Below are 8,528 nucleotides of genomic sequence, written 5' to 3'. Positions count from 1 at the left end.
AAGTAGCTGGGATTACAGGTGTCTACCACCACATGCGGCTAATTTTTCTATTTTTAGTAGAGATGGGGTTTCACCATATTGGCCAGGCTGGTCTTGAACTCCTGACCTCAGGTGATCCACCAGCCTCTACCTCCCAAAGTGCTGGGATTACAAGTGTGAACCACCACGCCTGGCCTTTTGTTGTTGTTGTTGTTTAATTGTTTTTGACGCAGGGTGTCACTCTGTTGCCAAGGCTGAAACACAAATCATGGCTCACTGCAACCTTGAACTCCTGGGCTCAAGTGATCCTCCTGCCTCAGCCTCCCGAGTAGCTGGGGCCACAGGTGCGCATCACCATGGTCAGCTAATTTTTTAAATTTCTGTAGAGATGGGGGCCTCACTATATTGCCTAGGCTGGTCTCGAACTCCTGGCCTCAAGTGGTCCTCCCACCTTGGCCTCCCAAAGTTCTGGGATTACAGGCAACTCCACGCTCTTAATCAACTCTCAGAACTGCCTTTCTCTTAACCTGGGAAGAGGTGGGGAAATTTGCGGCCAGCCTGGGGACCACCGGAGGAATGAGATTGGGCCCCAGTTCCTCTCTCCTGGTAGGATTAGTTGCCATCTGACCCACCAGGACAGTCCTGTCCAGCTGGCAGAGGACGCTCATGCCTCAAAGGAAATAACTCACTTCGTGGGAAGTGGATGTGGACAAGTGACCCAAGCTCAGTGCCAGAGGCCAGGCATTGGTGAGGGACACAGGTGCCATGTGTGGTTTAGGCTGAAAGTCCTGTTGAACCTGCCCACTCTGGTGTCATTGGTGTCATTTTCTTTTTCTTTCTTTTCTTTCTTTCTTTTTTTTTTTTTTTTTTTTTTTTGAGACGGAGTCTCGCTCTGTCGCCCGGGCTGGAGTGCAGTGGCCGGATCTCAGCTCACTGCAAGCTCCGCCTCCCGGGTTTACCGCCATTCTCCTGCCTCAGCCTCCGAGTAGCTGGGACTACAGGCGCCCGCCACCTCGCCCGGCTAGTTTTTTGTATTTTTTAGTAGAGACGGGGTTTCACAGTGTTAGCCAGGATGGTCTCGATCTCCTGACCTCGTGATCCGCCCGCCTCGGCCTCCCAAAGTGCTGGGATTACAGGCTTGAGCCACCGCGCCTGGCCTAATTTTGTATTTTTAGGAGAGGCGGGGTTTCACCACGTTGGTCAGGCTGGTCTCAAACTCCCGACCTCAGGTGATCTGCTCACCTCGGCCTCCCAAAGTGCTGGGGTTACAGGTGTGAGCCACTGCACCCGGCCTAAGTTTTGTATTTTTAGTAGAGACGGGGTTTCACCATATTGGCCAGGCTGGTCTCAAACTTCTGACCTCAAGCGATCCACCTGCCTCAGCCTCCCAAAGTGCTAAGATTATAGGTGTGAGCCACTGCGCCTGGCTTGGCATCATTTTCCTTTCAGGGAGCTGAGTTCCTGGAATGAACTGAGAGGACTTTAACCTTGGAGCCCACGCAGTGCACCACTAGGCTTTGCAGAGTAGGATTGGCCTCCTTTGGACAGAGTGAGTCCCTGGGATTCTCAGACTATTCTGGAAGAGACCTCAAGAGGGAGATGCTGGGCTTTTTAACAATAAATACATGAGGATGCAGGAGAGATTGGTTAAAAAAGCAACCGCAACACTGTGGCTAGGGTTGTTCTCCGAGCTGGTTAAGTGGCCCATGAGTACGTGTACATGTGTGAACACTCCATGTTAACAGTAATGATTTTCTCTGAGAAATGGATTTGGGTGACAGTGCGCTGTTATTTTTTAGTTTATACACTTCTATACTGTTTTAATTTATAAACAATAAGCATGTCTTTTTTTTTTTTTTTTTTTTTTTTTTTTTTTTGAGACGGAGTCTTGCTCTGCCACCCAGGCTGGAGTGCAGTGGCCGGATCTCAGCTCACTGCAAGCTCCGCCTCCCGGGTTTACGCCATTCTCCTGCCTCAGCCTCCGAGTAGCTGGGACTACAGGCGCCTGCCTCATCGCCCGGCTAGTTTTTTGTATTTTTAAGTAGAGACAGGGTTTCACCGTGTTAGCCGGGATGGTCTCGATCTCCTGACCTCGTGATCCGCCCGTCTCGGCCTCCCAAAGTGCTGGGATTACAGGCTTGAGCCACCGCGCCCGGCCTTTTTTTTTTTTTTTTTTTTTGAGACTGCATCTTGCTTTGTTGCCCAGGCTGGAGTGCAGTGGCACGATCTCGGCTCACTGCGATCTCCGCCTCCCAGTTCAAGTGATTCTCCAGCCTCAGCCTCCCAAGTAGCTGGGATTACAGGCCCCTGCCACCATGCCCTGCCAATTTTTGTATTTTTAGTAGAGATGGGTTTTCACCATGTTGGCCAGGCTGCTCTTGAACTCCTGACCTCAAGTGATCTGCCAGCCTCGGCCTCCCAAAGTGTTGGGATTACAGGCGTGAGCCACCGCGTTCGGCCACGTGTATGTGTATAACTTTTTTTTTTTTTTTTTTTGAAGACAGGGTCTCTCTCACTCCAGTTGCCCAGTCTGGAGTGCAGTGGCTTGGCTCACTGCAACTTCTACCTCCCAGGCTCGGGAGATTCTCACACCTTAGCCGCTGAATAGTTAGGACTTACAGGCACGTGCCACCACGCCTGGCTAATTTTTTGTATTTTTAGTAGAGACGGGAGTTTCTTTTTTTTTTTTTTTTGAGATGGAGTCTGGCTCTGTCGCCCAGGCTGGGGTGCAGTGGCCGGATCTCAGCTCACTGCAAGCTCCGCCTCCCGGGTTTACGCCATTCTCCTGCCTCAGCCTCCCGAGTAGCTGGGACTACAGGCGCCCGCCACCTCACCCGGATAGTTTTTGTATTTTTTTAGTAGAAACGGGGTTTCACCATATTAGCCAGGATGGTCTCGATCTCCTGACCTCGTGATCCGCCCGTCTCGGCCTCCCAAAGTGCTGGGATTACAGGCTTGAGCCACCGCGCCCGGCCTGAGACGGGAGTTTCACCATGTTGCCAATAGCGAGATCTCAGCCCACTGCAACCTTAAGTTCCCATGTTCAAGCAATCCTCCTGTCTCAGCCTCTCAAGTAGCTGGGATTGCAGGTGCCCACCACCACACCTGGCTAATTTTTGTAATTTTAGTAGAGACAGGGTTTCTCAGAGTTTGAGGTTTCTCTTGAACTCTGGAACTCAAGTGATCCGCCTGCTCAGGCCTCCCAGAGTGCTGGGATTATAGGCGTGAGTCACCATGCCTGGCCTGATAAGCGTGTATTACTTTTGTAATAAAGAAAGAACCTTCATAATATTAGAAACATACATGTGATGAAAATTCAAAATATTCCAGGCACAGTGGTTCATGCCTGTAATCCCAGCACTTTGGGAGGCCGAGGAGGGTGGATCACGAGGTCAAGAGATCGAGACCATCCTGGCCAACATGGTGAAACCCCGTCTTTACTAAAAATACAAAAATTAGCCAGGTGTTGTGGCAGACGCCTGTAATCCCAGCTACTTGGGAGGCTGAGGCAGGAGAATCGCTTGAACCTGGGAGGCGGAGGTTGCAGTGAGCCCAGAGATCTTGCCACTGTACTCCACCCTGGGCAACAGAACAACACTCTGTATAAAAAAAAAAAAAAAAAAAGAGCAAGGGTCTCCAATGACCTCACAGGAACCACTAAGGAACTTTGAATATGGATCGCATAGTAGATGGTGCTGTATCCTAGGTTCCATTTCCAGAGTGTGTGCACTGGATTATGGTCATGCAGACGAATGTCCTTTTACTCGACAGATGTCGAGGTCAGGAGATCGAGACCATCCTGGCTAACACAGTGAAACCCTGTCTCTACTAAAATACAAAAAAATTAGCCGGGTGTGGTGGTGGCGCCTGTAGTCCCAGCTACTCAGGAGGCGGAGCTTGCAGTGAGCCAAGATCGGGCCACTGCACTCCAGCCTGGGTGAGAGCGAGACTCCGTCTAAAAAAAAAAAAAAAGCAGTCTGCTCAAAAATAAATAAATAAATAAATACATTGTAGCTGGGTACAGTGGCTCAGGCTGTAATCCCAGCACTTTGGGAGGGCAAGGCAGGTGGATCACCTGAGGTCAGGAGATCCTGACCTCCTGATCCACCCGCCTCAGCCTCCCAAAGTGCTGGGATTACAGGTGTAAGCCACCGCACCTGGCCTCACCTCAGCCTTTCCAGTAGCTGAGACCACAGCTGCACCACCATGCCCAGCTAATTAAAAACAAACAAAAAACCTTTTCTACAGATGAGCTCTCACTATGTTGCCCAGGCCGGTCTTGAACTCCTGGCCTCAAGCAGTCCTCCCACCTTGGACTCCCAAAGTGCTGGGATTACAGGCATGAGCCACAGAGCCGGCCTGTAACAAGACTGAAGGGAGGCCCATCTCATGCATGAGCATGAAAGCCCAATCATCATGCTTATGAACTACAAAAGGATCATCCAGCAAACGTTTACTGAACATTGCCCTTGGTACTACACAGGTACTGTCTCATATAACCCTCACCATGTACCTGTCATTTTTTCCACGTAAGAGGTGAGTGAACTGAGGCCCAGAGAGGTTGAGAGACATAAGTGGGTCACACAGGTAGCCGGCAGGCTGTCTGCTGTGCACGTGGGGGGCCCAGACAAGCACGCGCTTGGGCTGTGTATGTAAGCAGGAGTGTAGAGAATGGAGCCGCTGTGAGCACAGGTGTTCATGAGTGCATCTACTGCTCTGTTTACATGGTGTGGACGTGGGTATGCCCAGCATTTTTTTTACAGTCTTGGCAGGCCCTGCTTCCCAGCCTGGAGCACCCTCTCTCCTTTGGTCCCCTGATTATGCCTATTTATCTTTGAAGATTCAGTGCAGGCGTCACCTGTGCTGTGCAGCCTTCCCTGGCTCCTCTGGCTGAGTCAGTTGCATCAGCTCTCCCTGGCGTTGCTGTCTCTCCCCTTTGCCCTTGCAGGGTGAGCGCAGGGACAGGGTGTAACCCTTCATGTCTGTGTCACTCAGGTGCCTGGAACAGGCTTGACCAGGATATTAACAAGAATAATAGCTGCTACTAGGACTCAGTGGGCCTGGCCACGCTCAGGGCCTCACTTAATCCCATTTCTTCATCTCATCTCAGGTGAGGAAGTGAATTTCCAGGGAGGATCATTGATTGAAGCAGGTGCGTGGCAGAGCCGGACACTGAACCCTGAGTTTGGTGCCAGCCCTGCCACTCCCATACCATGCTCCATTCAGGACTATTATTTTTTAAAACTTTATTTTGGAATAGATATCACATGCACGTGGGAAATAGTGCAGAACATATGAAAGCATTTAACACTGAAATGTGTTCCATCACCCCTGTCCCCTGGTCTTCTGGCTCCCTCCCCAAGGAGGCAACCACTGTTCCCAGGGTCTTGTGTGTCCAGGGCCCCTTCACACTGGGTTTCCTCACCCTGGATGTGTGTGAGCACAAACATATGTGTGCAAATCCTTCTGGAGAGGTTTAAGCATGAATAAACACAGATGCAAATCTGCACAGGACACATTTTCTTCCCTCCCTCCCTCCCTCCCCCCCCTTCTCTCTCTCTCTCTCTCTCTCTCTCTCTTTCTTTCTTTCTTTCTTTCTTTGAGACGGAGTGTCGCTCTGCCACCCAGGCTGGAGTGCAGTGGCCAGATCTCAGCTTGCTGCAAGCTCCGCCTCCCGGGTTCACGCCATTCTCCTGCCTCAGCCTCCGAGTAGCTGGGACTACAGGCGCCCGCCACCTCGCCCGGCTAGTTTTGTGGGTGTGTGTGTGTTTTTTTTTTTTTTTTTTTTTTTGAGATGGAGTCTCGCTCTGCCGCCCAGGCTGGAGTGCAGTGGCCGGATCTCAGCTCACTGCAAGCTCCGCCTCCTGGGTTTACGCCATTCTCCTGCCTCAGCCTTCCAAGTAGCTGGGACTACAGGCGCCCGCCACGTCGCCCGGCTAGTTTTTTGTTTTTTTTTTTAGTAGAGACGGGGTTTCACCGTGTTAGCCAGGATGGTCTTGATCTCCTGACCTCGTGATCCGCCCGTCTCGGCCTCCCAAAGTGCTGGGGTTACAGGCTTGAGCCACCGCGCCAGGCCGTTTTTTGTGTTTTTTTTTAATAGAGATGGGGTTTCACTGTATTAGCCAGGATGGTCTCGATCTCCTGACCTCGTGATCTGCCCGTCTCGGCCTCCCAAAGTGCTGGGATTACAGTCTTTTTTTTTTTTTTTTTTTGATACAGAGTTTTGCTCTTGTCACCCAGGCTGGAGTTCAATGACACAATCTAGGCTCACTGCAACCTCCGCTTTCCAGGTTCAAGTGATTTTCGTGCCTCAGCCTCCCAAGTAGCTGGGATTACAGGCGCTACTTGCCACCACGCCTGGTTAATTTCTGTATTTTTAGTAGAGACGGGGTTTCACCATGCTGGCCAGGCTCGTCTCAAACTCCTGACATTAGGTGATCCCCCTGTCTCGGCCTCCCAAAGTGCTGGGATTACAGGTATGAGCCACGGCGCCTGGCCCACTTCCTTCTTCTAATGCTGGAATGAATGTTCCTGTCGACTTTCAGACCCACTTGGCCAGTGCAGCCAGCTGCTCTACTCTTGAGTGAGGACACAGCCACGTGGGGGCAGCTGGAATGTGGTTCTGGAGATGCCACAGTTGAGGTCACAGCCAGTGGATGACACAGACTTTCAGCAACTGAATGAGTGAAGAGGGGAGAGACTGCGTGAGATTGGAGTTGGGTTGTTGGGACACCCTGGGTGTGGAGCCAGGGACACCTATAAACCTGTCTTCCTCAGGAGATCGTGAGAATCTGCTGGAGTCCAGAGGGTCAGGGCCAGTCAGGTCCCTGTGAAGTTCTCTCTATAGCACCTCCCACCCCCCTGCATCAGTGTATCCATGTCACGTTGCTGAGTCCAGAGGGCAGGTCCACCGTCAGTCACCTTTCACACACACTTGGCCAGTGCAGTCAGCTGCCCCGCCCTGAGAGAGGACGCAACCACACGGGAGCAGCTGGGATATGGCTCTGGAGATGCCACCGTCGAGGTCCCAGGGCCAGTGGATGGCCAAGCCAGGTGACCAACTTGAAGATGCAGGCTCCTCCCCCGCCTCCGGCCTGGTTGAGTCCTGGTCTTGAGAAGCCGCAAGGAGCTCACAGAGCGGGAGACCGACTGGGGCCAGGATGGCCAGAGCTAGGGAGGGGCTGGCCTGGGAGTTCCGGGCAGGGAGCGGCCTTTGCAAGAGCTCAGGGGCTCTGGAAAGAAAGCGAGGTTGGCAGCCCCCAGGACACAGGCGATGAAGCTGGAGCTGTGGGGTGGTGACAGGGCAAGGGCCAGCCAAGCACACAGGCACCCGGAAACCCCTCCTGCCCTTTGCAGGGGGATCTAGCCTTTCTGGGCCCTTTGGGAATAAACTGTTGCCCTGCTTTACTAGGGAAACTGAGGCAGCAGTGTGGAGGTAGCTCCATATTGAGGCCTCCTCATGTGGCTTCCACATGGGGCTCATTCAAGTCAGCCTCACCAAGGTACACCCAGACCTCCCCCCATGCCTACCCTACCCCCAAGCAGGGGGACCCAAGGCACCCGGTCCCCAGGCAGTCTCCAATGAGAAGACCTGGGTCAGCTCAGGGGGCCACCTGGGCTGTGAGACCAACTGACCTGGACGTCACCTCATTGTGCTGCTGAGTCCTGGCCCCTTACCGGGGACAACTGTACCACCTCCCTCATCAGGCTGTTCTGGTAATTAAAGGAGCCTGTGAGTGAAATGCTTGTTCCAGGGTCCAGCCCACAGTAAGTGCTCAGCAAAAAAAAAAGGTATCATGACTGGTAGGGAGGCAGCCTGGGTAGGGAGGGGATTTGGGCTCTAGAGTCAGACCTGCTGGGATGTGAGTCACTAAATTATTGCCCTTGGGTAAGTCACATCCTTCTCTGAGCTGCAGTTTCCTCCTATAACAAGGGGAGAGCAAGAAGTACTTCAAGGGGCTGTTGTGGGCATTAAAAGGTTTGCCTTCCATAATGTGTGCTCGTGGCGGAAGCTCCATCAAAGTCAAGTCCCCTTGTAAAGTACTGTGGGACGCTGGGGTGACACGGGTGACTCACAGTTAAATCCTGGCCCCTTCGTGGACCGGAAACTGCCATTAGCCCCCAGCCTTTCAGGATGGCTGCAGGGCTTCCCAGTGGGTTTATGGGGACATCCAGTCCCTTGCCATTTGGTGTGGAGCTGAGGCTGTGGCTGTTTCCTGCCTCGAGGGTGCCTGACTCAGTGGTCATTCACTTCCAGTCAGTCAGTCAATCAACAAACATCCCTCGGAGACAGACACCAGTGCTCTGTACTGGGCACTAGGGACACAGAAGTGATTCACAGCTGGTCCCTGGCCTCAGGGGGCTCACAGTCTGGGGGAACCACAAGGAAAAAACATGTCAAGTTCCAAGTACTGTGGGATCCAGAGCAGGCTTCCAGCCTCATCTAGGGAATCTAGGATGGCTTCCTGGAGGTGGCAAATGATGATTGATCTGAGTCCTGAGTCTTAGGGGGTCTGCCAGGGGAGGGGGTGGGAGTGGAAAGTGCATGT

At 52.6% G+C, this 8,528-nt stretch overlaps 1 non-coding gene across 1 annotated transcript; it reads right to left on the bottom strand.

The window, feature by feature from the left end:
• Nucleotides 1–4,310: 4,310 nt before the first annotated feature.
• On the bottom strand, nucleotides 4,311–4,418 carry LOC117070602. The gene has a single exon (XR_004431976.1). It is a non-coding gene; the product is annotated as a small nucleolar RNA U13 (small nucleolar RNA).
• Nucleotides 4,419–8,528: the final 4,110 nt, after the last annotated feature.

This window comes from Trachypithecus francoisi, unplaced genomic scaffold (genome assembly GCF_009764315.1).
Source record: "Trachypithecus francoisi isolate TF-2019V2 unplaced genomic scaffold, Tfra_2.0 Contig01580, whole genome shotgun sequence".
Classification (NCBI taxonomy): domain Eukaryota; kingdom Metazoa; phylum Chordata; class Mammalia; order Primates; family Cercopithecidae; genus Trachypithecus; species Trachypithecus francoisi.
This window is presented reverse-complemented; position numbering and strand designations above follow the sequence as displayed.